This window comes from Pinus tabuliformis, chromosome 1_1 (genome assembly GCF_031772625.1).
Source record: "Pinus tabuliformis cultivar Carrire ecotype Pingquan chromosome 1_1, CPIR1, whole genome shotgun sequence".
Lineage (NCBI taxonomy): Eukaryota > Viridiplantae > Streptophyta > Pinopsida > Pinales > Pinaceae > Pinus > Pinus tabuliformis.
The window spans coordinates 173646825-173660884 of record NC_142297.1 but is presented as its reverse complement, the minus strand read 5'-3'; positions in this window follow the sequence as shown (position 1 = coordinate 173660884).

Sequence of the window (14060 nt, the reverse complement as noted above, 5' to 3'; positions counted from 1 at the left end):
TGGCAGCATTGACATTTTGAGGATTTGGCGACTGCAGTATTGATAAAGGAGTAAAACTTCGTTAGGAGTTTTCCAAAACAAAAAAGAGTCTGAGATCTGTCGGGGTGCTTATTGGTGATCTAGCCCATCAGAATCAGGACGGCGAGCTGAGCAAGGTGGTACCATTCAATTTATTAGAAAAAAAAATTTGGCGGTCCCAATTTTTCATCAAGTTGGTGTATGGTAGAAACTAGAGCTCAAGCGATGGCCAATGAAAGGCTAGACAAAATTGAAGCAGATATGAACGAACTCAAAAATATGATTGGCGAACTAACTAGCCAGGTACGGCAAGCACTCGATAAGGGCAAGGAGCCAGCCCTAGAGGAACCGTATAATAGCCATGAACACCATGAGGGTGAGTCTAGCCACTCTCCTCACGTCTGGCACACCCATTCACCACCCAGTCAGCGACCTCCCAAGTTGGATATGCAGAAATTTGACGGTTCTCACACGTCTGCATGGCTAGCACAAATGGACCAGTATTTCAAATTGAATCGTCTCCTAGATGATTGGACTAATCTTATGGTGGGGACCATGTACTTGGACAATGAACGATGGCAATGGGCCGAATGGCATCAATGTCGCAGTGGACCTTTTCAGAGTTGGGCCCAATTTACCAAAGCTCTTCGAGATCGCTATGAACAGGAAGACTCCTTTTTGGGACGTCTCACTAAACTCCGACAGACGGGTACAGTGGATGAATATATTACCGCTTTTGAAGCCTTAGCCTTCCGCACTCAGGGTCTCTCAGATGAGTTCTACACGGAATGCTTCATCAGTGGTCTTAAAGAAGCCATCAAAGCTCAAGTTCTACTCCACCACCCTCCCACGTGGACGGAGGCTTGCCAGGTAGCTCGTAACGTGGAACGTGCCATAACAGCCCAATACAGCCGCCCCAATTTCCCCACTAAAGGTCGTCCCCCACAAGCTCACAACACGACTCAGACACTTAAGGTCCAAAAGGTGTCACCTGAGGAAATGGCCGCAAGAAGGAAGCAAGGACTATGTTACTACTGTGATGAAAAATATTCCCCTGGTCATAAATGCAAGGAACCCAAGTTTTTTCAAATAGATGCCACTGACTACAGTTCAACCGAGGAAGATCCACCACTTGAGGAACCTGAGGCGAAAGAAGAAGACAACCAAAAGGAGATGGTATCTGATGAACCAGTTATTTCGCTAAATGCGTTGGCAGGAATTTCTTCACCTCAAACTCTCAAAATCAGGGGTCTTCTCAAACATCACCCAGTAGTAGTTGTTGGAGAGGTAAATCCCCTCTACGGATAGAGGCGATCCCTACTAGCCCAGAATGGGTCTAGCAACAATCAATCAATGCTACTGTGCAAGTTCCTAATTGTAAATACAAGAGAGGAAATGAACACCTACTTGGATCCCAACGCTATTGTTTGATGAAAAGATGCCACTCTCGCTCCTTCGCTCTGGCCGGTCACGATCCTTCGCGATCTCCGCGAATAGATACCTGCACACACGAAGAGAAAGACAAACACAAGCGTGAAATCTAATAAAAGCAATTATACATCAGTCAGAAAGGATGTAATTCACATTAACCATTATAAAGACAAATGAGAATGGAACCATAACAGTAGTCATCTATTATTAAATCAATAACAGAGAAAGGTACAACAAAAGTTCTGACGCTGAGTCCTTCTCTAGAGGGTCCAGCCAGCAAGTCTCTTAAGCATTCACCCTTGGAGGTAGATTCTCCCAAAAAAAAGCTCTCTCTCACACAAGCAATACTCACAACCTTCCTTAAGCTCCTTCTAGCAAAACCACACTTATCACACCAACTACCTACTAACAGCAGTGGTTTAAGCACTATGAATTCCACACTATCCAAACTAGCTGCTCATGGTAATGGTGGAGGTTTAAATAGGAGAAGGAGTCTCCATGAATGGTGGGAGGACAAGCTTATCTTCAAGGAAGGTGGTTCCAAATGACGAATAGACATGCCATAGAAGGGAGGGCGATACTCACAAGGCCAACAACCAAGTCTAGAACCATCTGGAAGGCTGGCTGTTGGAACAAATTCGCCCAAACTGGATCAGCGCGGGTGTAACACTGAACTGGAGCGCTGACAGCGCATCACAATAACAGAGCAGGCTGTGTCAGCGTGGCTTAATACTTTCATAGGATGCGCTGGCGCATAAAATTCAACCAGCGCGGAAAACCCATGTGCTTCCGCGCTGGCAGCGCATCAGTTACACTATCAGCCGCCAGTCAGCGCGGTTATTTTAATAACAGTCGCGCTGATGCAATAAAATTTGGCAAAGTGGGTCATTTGGCTAGTTTAGAGAGCATGAGAATGGTGCACTTGATTTCATGACACAGTAGGGAGACTGACAGGGAGACAGTGACAAATTACTGCGTAACAGATGCCCCCTAAAGCATGAAGCCCGAGAGAGTGGGAGGGGTGAAATGCTTTACAAAACTGCTGAACTGGAACACCACCAGGAAGGACTTGCACGTATGTACAACTGATATCTCGATTACATGTAGTCTAGGCATGGGCGTAGCCATCCAAAAGACATATGAAGAAGGTTCGTGGTATGGACGCAGCCACCCAGCTGAAGAGACCATAGTGATAAGAGGGTATGGTCGCAGCCATCCCAAAGACTCAGGTATGGGCGCAGCCATCCATCAATGAGTCATGTAATAACAATCCACAAAATCGCAGCCTGGTTCGTAACAGACAAAAACCAGGGTCTTGCGCTCCATCCCAACCCGAACAAAGTACAAGTTCAAGCATGTGAATACATGAGCTGAAGTCGAACATGCATGAACATCGTCTGATTACCAGTCAATGATGGAAACCGTTAACAGACGCGAGAGGTACCACCAATAATGACAATGGTCCTCAAGGTACTCATAGGTACAATCCGCAGCGTGTGAATCAATGAGCTGGTTTCGAACACCCGCAGAATCATCTGATCGGAGGCCAATGATGAAAACCTCACGTCGAACACGAAGAACCTGCCATTGAGGCATGCAGGCTCTAAGGCACCTGAAGGGAGTCTCTAGGTCACTTTCCTGGATAATGAGCTGAACTCGACAGGAAGTAACCTTGATCGAAAGTGGACCATGATGTTTCCCACATCATCGACACGAAACAGAGAAGGATAAAAGATTTTGTACGAGACATCAGAGGGAGGTGGTAATCTTGCAGAGGCCAACTTCTCTTGAACATATCGGTGGCACAACAGCGGAATTGGCAGTATCTGACATCAAAGGAGCAGAGGTCATGGTGACAATGGCACTGAGCAGATGAGAGGTCAAATAGGATAACCCAAACACACGAAGGTTAGTGTAAAACAAGATGAGAAATCCCCACCCAGACACGAATGCAGACGAGTGCCATGTTCAAGAGCGACATACTACCGACATGACCATTATTACAGTTTTATTTTCCCCACCATTTCTGGCAGGTACCCCGGTTATTTTTGGATGACAAGCTTGACGGGGATAGCATATGCTTGGGAAGGCGTCTTTTTGACGATGCCCGATATCATTAAATTTTAACGAGCCTGACAAAGGAAGAACTCGGCGTCTTTTCCTGTTTAGAGAGTCTGAAAAGACAGCAGAAAGAAAACTCCAGGGGGGTCCTTTTTCGTAAAGTTGTGTCGCTCGAGCCCGAAAAAGTATAAAACAATGCTCGAAATAACCGCCCGACCAGTATGATCGAGGAGTACTTTTCGTGAATAGTAGCTTCGACCCGAAAAAGTTAAAAAGCGGTCCGAAGCACGTCGTTTTAGAGCCAATAACGAGCGCGAAACGACAAACACCCAGCAATCTTTTTGAGTTAAACGGTCGGAAAAAGAGCTTAAAAACAACCGCCCCTCGTTCCTTTTAACGAGCCGAAAGGAAGCTCGGCCATCTTTTCTTGGTTCATGCCGGAAAAGAGCTTAAAGACGACATTTTTTGGGACCAAGTGTACGAAGAATCATTATGACCACGCCGGTTACTAGAACTTGCACAAAAACACCACCCGCATAAACCTGTTCGATATGTTTAAAAACATAGTAAAACATGCATAAGAGCATAATATAGCGACATTAGTGCTAAATCCATGGTGAAAATATGACAAAAACCCACATTGATAAGAAACTATAGCTAAATATAAATTTTTTACCATAAATAGGGGGTAAAAGTCATTTTTTACCATTGTTACCATTTTGAGTTGTGAAGAACGTTGAGGAGCTGCAAGGTTGACGGAGCGATTTCCAGCCCATGCGGACACCATTCATCCGGCAGCTTGTTCCAGGTAGGTTCTCCTCCCCCTGCGCTTTAATTTGAGTATTTTTTAGAGCAATTCCACGGTGGGAAGTGGCCCTTTGGGCAAATTTTTTGAGCGTTGGTGCGCTCTCGGTCAGCGCGGATTTCCCGCTCGGGTCCACGCTGATCAATTTACATTTACACATACCACCTCTTGGGTCAGCGCGGAAAACACGTGTGCTTCCGCGCTGACCCAAGGAAAAAACAACGGTGCGCCATTATCAGCGTGACTGTTTTAAAAACAGCCGCGCTGATGCCGTAAAAATATCTTTTTAAGAAAATGAACGTACAAATTCCAACGATTAGCGCTCTAATATTTTTTCATGGTCTTGCAGGACATAATGTCTTTCATTTGGCAAGAGAGAGCTCACGATGATGAGGATATAGCTGCTTATGCCATTGCCGAATGCCGAAATGCAATGCGGGCATGCGGGTTCTTGAAATTCTTCCTCACTCCGCGCCTGAGGGCGCAACCTGATCTGCTCGAGCTCTTAATCAGAGCTTGGAATCCAGTTGATGGAAAATTCACGATCCGTGGCCGGGACATTGAGTTTGATTCCACGGATATTTATTTTTTGACTGGATTATCACGCCGGGGCCAGATGCCCATCCTGGAGGGGCAACGACCCAGCGGTGAGACTCTTGACCAGCTGATGGCTCGAGTGTGTCCAGGGGCTGTTAAAACACGGAGCGGGAAGGTTGGTATTCCGACGGTGAACGACATGGTTCTTCGCACCATACTCTTTATGGTGACACGGGCAGCGGGCTCTTTGGCCAATCATGAGGCCTCAAAGACCCATCTACTACTGGCTCTTGAGTGCTTACAGCCCACCATTTTCAACTGGGCAGCAGCTGTGATGACCAGCATGAAGAGGCAGTTGAGCAACTGCCGACGCGGAGAGTCGAAGCAGTTTGCTTATGGGTCGCTCTTACTTCTGCTCATGCTGGAGCGGGTGCCGGCCCTACAGCTACAGACCATGGTCGTGGATCCACCCAGAGGTCCCCGGGAGACGAGGGCCAGTCGATGGGGCCGTGTTATGCCGCGCGGAGGTGGCGGCCACCCAGTGGCTTGGGGAGTGTATTTTCGAGAGTGGCTGGATCGACAGGCCATTCTCGTAGAGGACTGGCCATATGCCGGTATGGACTTCCGCAACGATCCCGACATGCCACTGCCCGCGGGAGAGCATTGGGATGATGGAGGTATGACACTTGATCTCTTTTTAATATTTTTTAATGTTTTTTATTTTTCATGTACATGTCTTGATAAATGTCATGGCGTGCAGATGTGGGACCTGTGAGACCCATTGGCTTAGCCCCAGAGGCACGGAGAGAGGGGCAAGGAGCTAGAGCCCTGGCCCTAGTTCCTCCAGGAGTTAACACGACGGAGACTATAGCTCGTAACCTTGAGGGTTTACTGGAGGGGGTGCCAGATTACCAGGGGGTCGAGGAGGTCCCCATAGCTCATCAGATCCACACTGTGGGGGTGGAACCCAGGATGCACCGCCTTTTGAGGCGGGTGGCACGGGTAGCTGTATGCTATAGAGAGCATAACCCAGCTCAGTAGCCATCTAGGTTTTATTTCCACTGATGTTTTGAGAGACATATGTCTCGGATGTACTGAGGACACCGGCTTTACTTTTTGGACATATACACTTATTTTTGAGCGCCTTAGTGCGCCACACGATATATATATATATGCTATTTTTGGATGGATCGTTTCACATGTGATGATGTTTTTTAATATGTTATGCAAATGTCTAATACAAATGTGATCTAATGTATCAGTTGCACAACACACGACCCATGTATTTTAATTTTTATGCAAGCTTAAAAGCACATATGCAGGCACACATGCAAACTATGCTTGGAAAAGAAATTATTTACACATGCTTATCCTATGGTCTTATTATGTTTTCTATCTCTTCTTGTATGATGTTTACCTATTACGCAGATGTCTATCCAACACATGGTTTGCCAATGCATCGATTAACGTATTTAATCGTCTCGGAATGTGTTGATATGTGATATAATCGAAATTCCTTTCTAACAACCTTACACGTAAATACAACCTTAGAATGCATTGGTCTCTGACGGAATATCGCCCGTTGAGTTGATGGACGACAAGTTGAGAGTCTAGGTTTACCACCAATGCACGAATGCCAAGATCAACTGCTTCGACTAGTAATTCAATTACAGCACTATATTCAGCAACATTGTTGGTGGTACAGCCCAAGCACACGCCTTGAAGATCTAGCAACTCGCCGTGAGGATCGTAGATCGCCCACGCCGCAGAAGACAAATTGCAAGTACTACGGCAGGCGCCATCGGCGAAGCCAACATAAGGTGTACTAGACATCTGCACAAGAAGCAGAAAAAAAAATAAGAGGCAAACACGCCTTCACACCAAAGCAAAACAGGAAATCATGCACACATAACACACTTGCTAAGAACACACGTATGTACAAACTAGGTGCACGAAATCATGCATAATATTTTTTCAAATAGAGCCCGTTCCGGGGCTTGTCAAGAGGATTTCCTTCGTAATCGATCAGCTCATATGCCCCCTTTTGCAAAACTCTCTTGACGATATAGGGGCCTAGCCACATGGATTCGAGTTTACCTGCCCCCAACTTATCTTTAGCTTGATCATAGAGCAGTACTAGATCTCCCTCAACAAAGGAACGAGGTTGAATGGTATTGTCGAAGTGAGCCTTAACCCTCTTCTTCTGCGCTTCAATAGCTAGAGAGGCTAAGCAACGGGTCTCGTCCAGCCGTTCTAAATAAAGAAGTCATTCCTCCACAGGAGTGGTGTTGGGAAGCAACTCGACAGCTAACTTTAACGAAGGAATCTCACACTCAACAGGAAGGGTGGCCTCCAGTCCATAAACAAGCTGAAAAGGAGTGAAACCGGTGGCGTCCTTCACAGAGGTCCGGTAAGCCCACAAGGCGGGGAACAACATCAGATGCCAGTTAGACTTGTGCGTATTCACGGTACGTTGGAGCATTGTGATCAAAACTTTGTTCACGGCTTCAACTTGGCCATTGGATTGAGGGTAATACGGCGTCGAGCTATCTTGACGCAAGCCTAGCTGGGTCGTTAGTTCCGTCATCATGTGATTACGGAAATGTTTTCCGTGATCTGTGACAATAGCCTGGGGGACTCCGAACCGAGTAATGACATGATTAAACAAAAACTGCGCCGCTGTGTAACTGTCTTCGTTCAATGTAGGCATCGCTTTGGCCCATTTGGTGAAGTAATCTACGGCAACAATGATATATCCATGCCCCCCGGCCGAACGAGGGTTACAAGACGTATAATCGATGCCCCATTTGGAAAATGGACCTACGGTAACAACAGGGTGCAGTGGTGCAGGAGGTGCACGCATTTTCCGGTGGTAGACCTGACATTCATGACATGCACGGACGGCAAGGATGCAATCCTTGAAGATAGAAGGCCAGAAATAACCAGCACGGAGGATTTTCTAGGCGGTGGCATATCCGGACATATGGCCGCCACAAGCACCGGAGTGGCAGTCATTCAATACCCGCTCAGCCTCCTCGAGAGTCAAGCATCGGCGGAGAACAGAATCAATGCCGAGGCGGTACAGGGTATCGCCAATAATGCGATAGGGTTGAGATTGGTGACGAATCCTTCGTCGAGCGTCTTTCGATATGTTAGGACGGAAGGAAGACGTCTGCAAATATACGATGATGTCCCCATACCAAGGGTCGAGGGTGCTGATTAGAAACAATGTTTCATCCGGGATATGCTCTTCCGAACGGGATGGTACAGAAGGGGATGGCAAAGAACAGAGCAATTCGGCAAAGACCAGAGATTTCTTAGACTTGGCAGCAATAAATTCCAAGTCAAACTCTTGTAGGATGACAATCCATTTCAAGTACTTGCCCCCCAGCAGCTGACGCGACAAGATGTAGGTCATTGGGTTGCAGTCGGAAATCACGGTCGTAGTGCGCAACAGGATATAGTGCCGGAACCGTTGGACGGCGCAAACAGCTGCCAATGCCAACTTATCGACATACGCGTAGCGTGTTTCCGTATCCAAGATATTGCGACTAAGGTAATAGATAACGTGCTCATTGCCATCATCATCATCCTGCACCAGAACCATGCCGATGGTGGTGTCGGCGGTAGCTAGATAGAGAGAATAATCACGGTGATAGTTCGGAGGTCTTAAGAGTGGAGCCAAGACAAGGAGGTCCTTGAGTCGCTCGAAAGACTCCTGGGTGATGGCATCCCAACGAAAGGGTGTGTCTCGCTTTAATAACCGTGTGAAACCCTTAGCCACCTCAGCATAATTCGGAATAAATCGTCTAAGGAAATTCGCTTTGCCCTGCAGGCTCTGCAATTGCTGCAAAGAAGCATGGGGAGGAAGATTCAGGATGGCCTCAACTTTGAGGGGATCCAGACGGATGCCTTCTCGGGAGACGATGAACTCGAGCAGTCGGCCTGAGTCTACGCAGAAGACACACTTATGAGGATTAAGCCTTATGCGGTAGTGTCGACAGCGGAGAAAAATCTCGCGACGATGAGAGGGATGGTCCTGACGCTTGGCTGAATGAGCCAGAAGGTCATCCAGGTAAGGTTGTACAATGTGACGAATATCATGAAAGGCATAAGACATTGCACGTTGAAATGTAGCACCGGCATTCTTTAGACTGAAAGGAAGATTCTTATAGGCGAAGGTGCCCCAAGGACAAATAAAAGTTGTCTTATGCTGGTCTGTGGGTGCAATGTTGATCTGGTTATAGCCAGAGAAGTCGTCCATAAACGAGTAAATCTCACTTCCTGCGCACTCATCAATAAGCTGATCGATGAAGGGCGTAGGGAAGTTATCCTTCGGACAGGCGCGACTGATACCACGATAGTCAACACAGACCCGGATAGTACCCTGTTTTTTATTCACAAGGACTATATTAGACACCCAATCCGTAAGGGGAATGGGGTAAATGAAACCAGATTTAAGAAGCTTTTCGACTTCGGCCTTGATGGCTGCAGCCTTTCGGGGGTGCACAGGGCGTAAGCACTGACAAACAGGCTTAGCACCTGGGTATGTAGGTATTTTGTGCACCACTATACTAGGGTCAATGCCAGGCATTTCCTCATAGGACCATGTGAAGACATCACGAAATTCGCGAAATAAAGCAGTATAGAGTCGAACTTCCTCAGGAGTGCAAGTAACTCCAATATGAATGTGTTCGACAATCCCTGATTTGACAAATATGTCGATTGGTTGGGTTTGTGTGATATTTCCCATATTGCCCTCTAAAGACACTTGATAAAGCTGAATGGGTGTTTGGAGGGGCGGGGAGGGGACACATGAAGCAAACCGCTCGAGACATGCGGTCATTTCCGGATGGGGAGGGAGAAACGAAGAGCGATGGTGGTGATCTGACCAAGGGAGATCTTCGAGAGACATGGTCTCTATGATGGCTTCGTCGGAAGGAAATATTTCCTTCAATGGATCCGAAGTAGCCTCATCTCCTAGCCAAGGGAAATGATCATATGAATTGGGAACACTGCTCGGGAGAGCAGGCTCATCAGGGGGAGCCGATGCAGCAACAATCTCGATGTAGTTGAGTTCGGCAGGACTCAACGGCATCATATCACCCCAAGAGTCTTCCTGGTTAGTAGGAGGAAGAACCCACGGATCTCAGCGTACAGAGATCATGTTGATAGGGGCGAGATTCGGAGGTGGGAGGGGAAAGACTCCCATTAAAGTGGGATCTTTGAAAAGTCCAGCACCCACGTTCACGAGTGGCTTAGAGGTATGCTCCACGAATGGCACATTACCTTCAGAAGAAGAGGCGAAGAAGGAGAGCTGGTCCACCGTGACAATCTTCCCTTGGTGAGGGAAACGAATGACACGGAATAGGGAGGAAGCCACGGCCTGCATGGCGTATGTCCAGCTCCGTCCGAGGAGGAGGTTGTAGGTCAGATTGGCGTCAACAACTTCGACCTCCACTTCTACGGTCTTTCCTTCCAAAGAGATGGGTAAGCGTTGGAGGATACCGTAAGGATGAGATTCTCTTCCATCGAAAGCTTCTAACGTCGTAGGAGACTGACTCAAAGTAGGGGAACCAATCGCCTTCCAGCAAGCAACAGACATGATGCAGGTTGAGGCACCTTCATCAATAACCGTACGGTGAATCGTTCTGCTATTGATGATGACCTGTATAAGGAAAGCGACTTGGTGAGGCAGTCTCTGTGTAAAACCCTCAAGATCGAAAGAAATCAAATCTGAATCTGCCGGTTCGATGCCACCAATAGCTGATAGCAAGGACTTCCTCTGGGAGGGGCAACTCTAGAGGACTTCTAGAGCGGACATAGCAGACGGAACCTGAGCTAAGTCCTCAACAATGCTATAGTGCTGGGCAGCACGAGCATTAGGGTTGTAAGATGACTTCCTGAGTACACCTTTTGGAGGGGGTCGGGGGATCGTCTCAGTGCTGGGCCTTTCGATGTGGAGAGGACCAGAACTAGACGGAGGAGCGCTGGAGGGAACCTCCGGCTCTTTCCCGGCACGAGATGGATAATCTTTCACTCGAGTTGAAACATGGATGGGAATCGTTCCAGCCATGAACACTTGAGAACCGAACGAGGAAGAGGGTTGAGACGGGTCTACCACCATTTGGGTCTGCTGGGAAGGGAAAGGCTCTTTAAGCACGGCAGGAGTCCCAGGAGCACCTTTCAATAACCGACTAACTTCGGACCGCCTTGGGTAGTCCTTAGTGTAGTGATCCTCATCACAGATGAGACAAGGATACTTAGGTTTTCGTTTAGCTCCTTCCTCGGGTGGAGGTTTAGGGGCATCCTGCTTGGGCTGTCCAGATTTATCTTTAGCTTTCCCTTTCTTTTTCCCTTTTGAGGATTTATCCGCCGCGGTGGACTGGATGGCGTTTACCTCGGAGGTACTTCCAGGATTAGATTGGCCCTGAGAAGCATTTTCATTAGAAGCGTTATGTTTTTGCTTCCCAGGGTTTGCGGCCGATTTCTTCGATGACGAGTTCACAGAGCCAATGACTCCATCAACAGATGGTTTTGGCGGAGCCTTGGTCTGTCCTGGTCTCGGGGCGTTTGGCAAATAATCATATAAAGTACCCGACTGAGAGTACACTAAGTCGAGGTACTGAGCACACGCGATCGCTTGCTCTTCAGTTACACAAGCTCCCATGGCGATGTCTTTTGCAATTTTAGGGACAAAGGAAGTCGTGAACCAATCGGTCAGGAGTTGATCAGGAATCCAGAATTTGATCAAGCGACGACGCCTTCTCCATTCATGTATATGATCAGATATGTGCGTAGCCGTGTCCTGTTTGAGAGACGTAAGGAGATTTGTCCCTGTCTCATACCGAATGGGTAACTGAAAATGAGTTAAGAATGCCATAGCCAGCGAGTTGAAATCTTGAAACATGTCGCGATTCAGCTCAATATACCACTTAGCGGCTGAGCCGGTGAGAGTTCTCTGAAAGAGGCGGAGCCTGATAGAGTCATCAAGCCATGAGTTCGATGAACACCAAAGGTGATAGGTCATAACATGGGCTTGAGGATCTTCACCAGCTTTGCCATCAAATTTTGGACAATCACCGGGTATTTTAGTTGGAACTGGTGGCCAATACGGATAATGCAGAATGGGATCATTCGTTAACTTAGACACATCTGGAAGTTCCAACGTTGCTAAGAATGGCAACTGAGGGTTAAAGGACATTTGTGGTTGTGGATTCGAGGCAGTATTAGGGTTCCAACCAGATGGTGGTTGCCCCCATGGACTCTGTCCAAATGGACCTGGCCCAAAAGGGCCTGGCGCATAGGGACCTTGTCCAGATGGACCTGGCCCGAAAGGGCCTGGCGCATAGGGACCTTGTCCAGATGGACCTGGCCCGAAAGGGCCTGGCGCATAGGGACCTTGTCTGTAGGGGTTCTGCCCATATGTATTCTGTCCATATGCAGACAGCTGACCCTGGGTCTGCCCCCCAGCACCCCACGTGTTAGCAACTTGACCCGCAGGTGCAGCATACTGATAATTTTGGTAAGGAGTGACTTGCATCTGTTGATAATTTTGATAAGGGGTAAACTGAGTTTGCCCCTGGGGTTGCTGGTAGCCATACATTTGCTGGGCTCCATACTGAGCCTAATAAGTAGGCTGCGCTTGGTAGGAAGGCTGGGGCTGTGGCCCGCCTTGCATTTGATAACCCATTTGAGTTTGAGGCCCAGAATAATGTCCTTGAACCAGCTGGGCTTGGATCATCTGGCCGGAAGGTTGGCCTCGTTGAATTTGGGATGGACCTGCTTGCCCAGAAGGATGTACTTGTTGGGTGCCAGGTTGTCCTTGAGCAACCAAGGGTTGTCCTTGCGGAACAGATGGCCGAGCTGGCTGGATGGCTGGTTGACCTTGCGGTTGGCTAGCCTGTCCAGCTGGATGAGTAGGACAGACAGTGGGTTGGCCTTGTTGCACAGAGGGCTGGCCCGTTTGTCCGGAGGGTTGTACTGGCTGAGCAATGGGTTGGCCCTGCTGTACGTAGGGTTGCCCCCCTTGCCCAGAAGGTTGCATGGACTGAGCAGTGGGTTGGCCCTGCTGTACGTAGGGTTTCCCCCCTTGCCCAGGAGGATTCACGGGCTGAGCAGTGGGTTGGCCCTGCTGTACGTAGGGTTGCCCCCCCTGCCCAGAAGGATACCCCTACTGGACTACTGGTTGACCTTGAGGAGTATAATTTTGCCCAGCTTGTCCAGCGGGATAACCCTGCTGGAAACCAGGTTGGCCTTGTTGGATGTAAGGTTGTCCTGGCTGACCAGACGGATAACCTTGCTGGGTACCAGGTTGCCCTGGATAACCAGAAGGTTGACTCTGATAGGAAAAAGATGGACCGCCCATGGCCGAAGGTTGTCCCGGGTAGGGTTGTCCTTGTGGGCCCCCAGATTGTCCTGGGTAAGACTGGCCATAAAGTGGTTGCCCTTGGGGGGCTTGCACATAAGGTGGCTGGCCTAGATTAGGTGGTCCTTGAGGCTGTCCAGGAATTGCCTGGCCCCCATGAAAAGAATGAGTATCGGGATCATAAACAATGTTTAATGGTACTGAGACTTCAACGAAAGGTTGAAGAGGCGCGGATTGAGCGAACTGGAGGTACTGACCGGTAGAATCATAATAAAAGAGTGGACCTTGGTAATTTGGGTCCACAATGGGTTGCCCATGGGCATCATACGGCCCCCCTCCTGGAACAGGACCAGAAGAGGGCTGAGCACTTTGTGCAGGATCGATGACTCCAGACGAAAGCCCTGGTTGGCCACTACTCACTTGACTGTGAGAGGGACCAGCCCCAGGGTTTGTAGATGAAGATGTTGTCACAGCACTGACGACTGGAGTTGAGTATGCTACAAAAACAGTTGGATTCGTGGGAACTGAGGTAACAGGTGTATTAGGGGGTTGCGAAAGAAAGGGTTCCGTGGTGGCAATGATACTAGGATCCCATACAGTCGTAGAAGGCATTCTGGCAGCTATCCTATCCCTCATTGATTGATACCGTGGAGGGAGTGGGGAAGTAGCTGGAATGGGAGATTCAACATTTGACACCACGGGTGTCTCACCTGCGCTGGGAGATGTCTCATCCATGTGGGAGGTTGACATCGGAGACGACATACCGGGAGGGGTAACAGGAATATCGTCCTCGTCAGGCTCCCAGATAGGGTTCCAATCTTCTTCGTAATCCTCATCGCC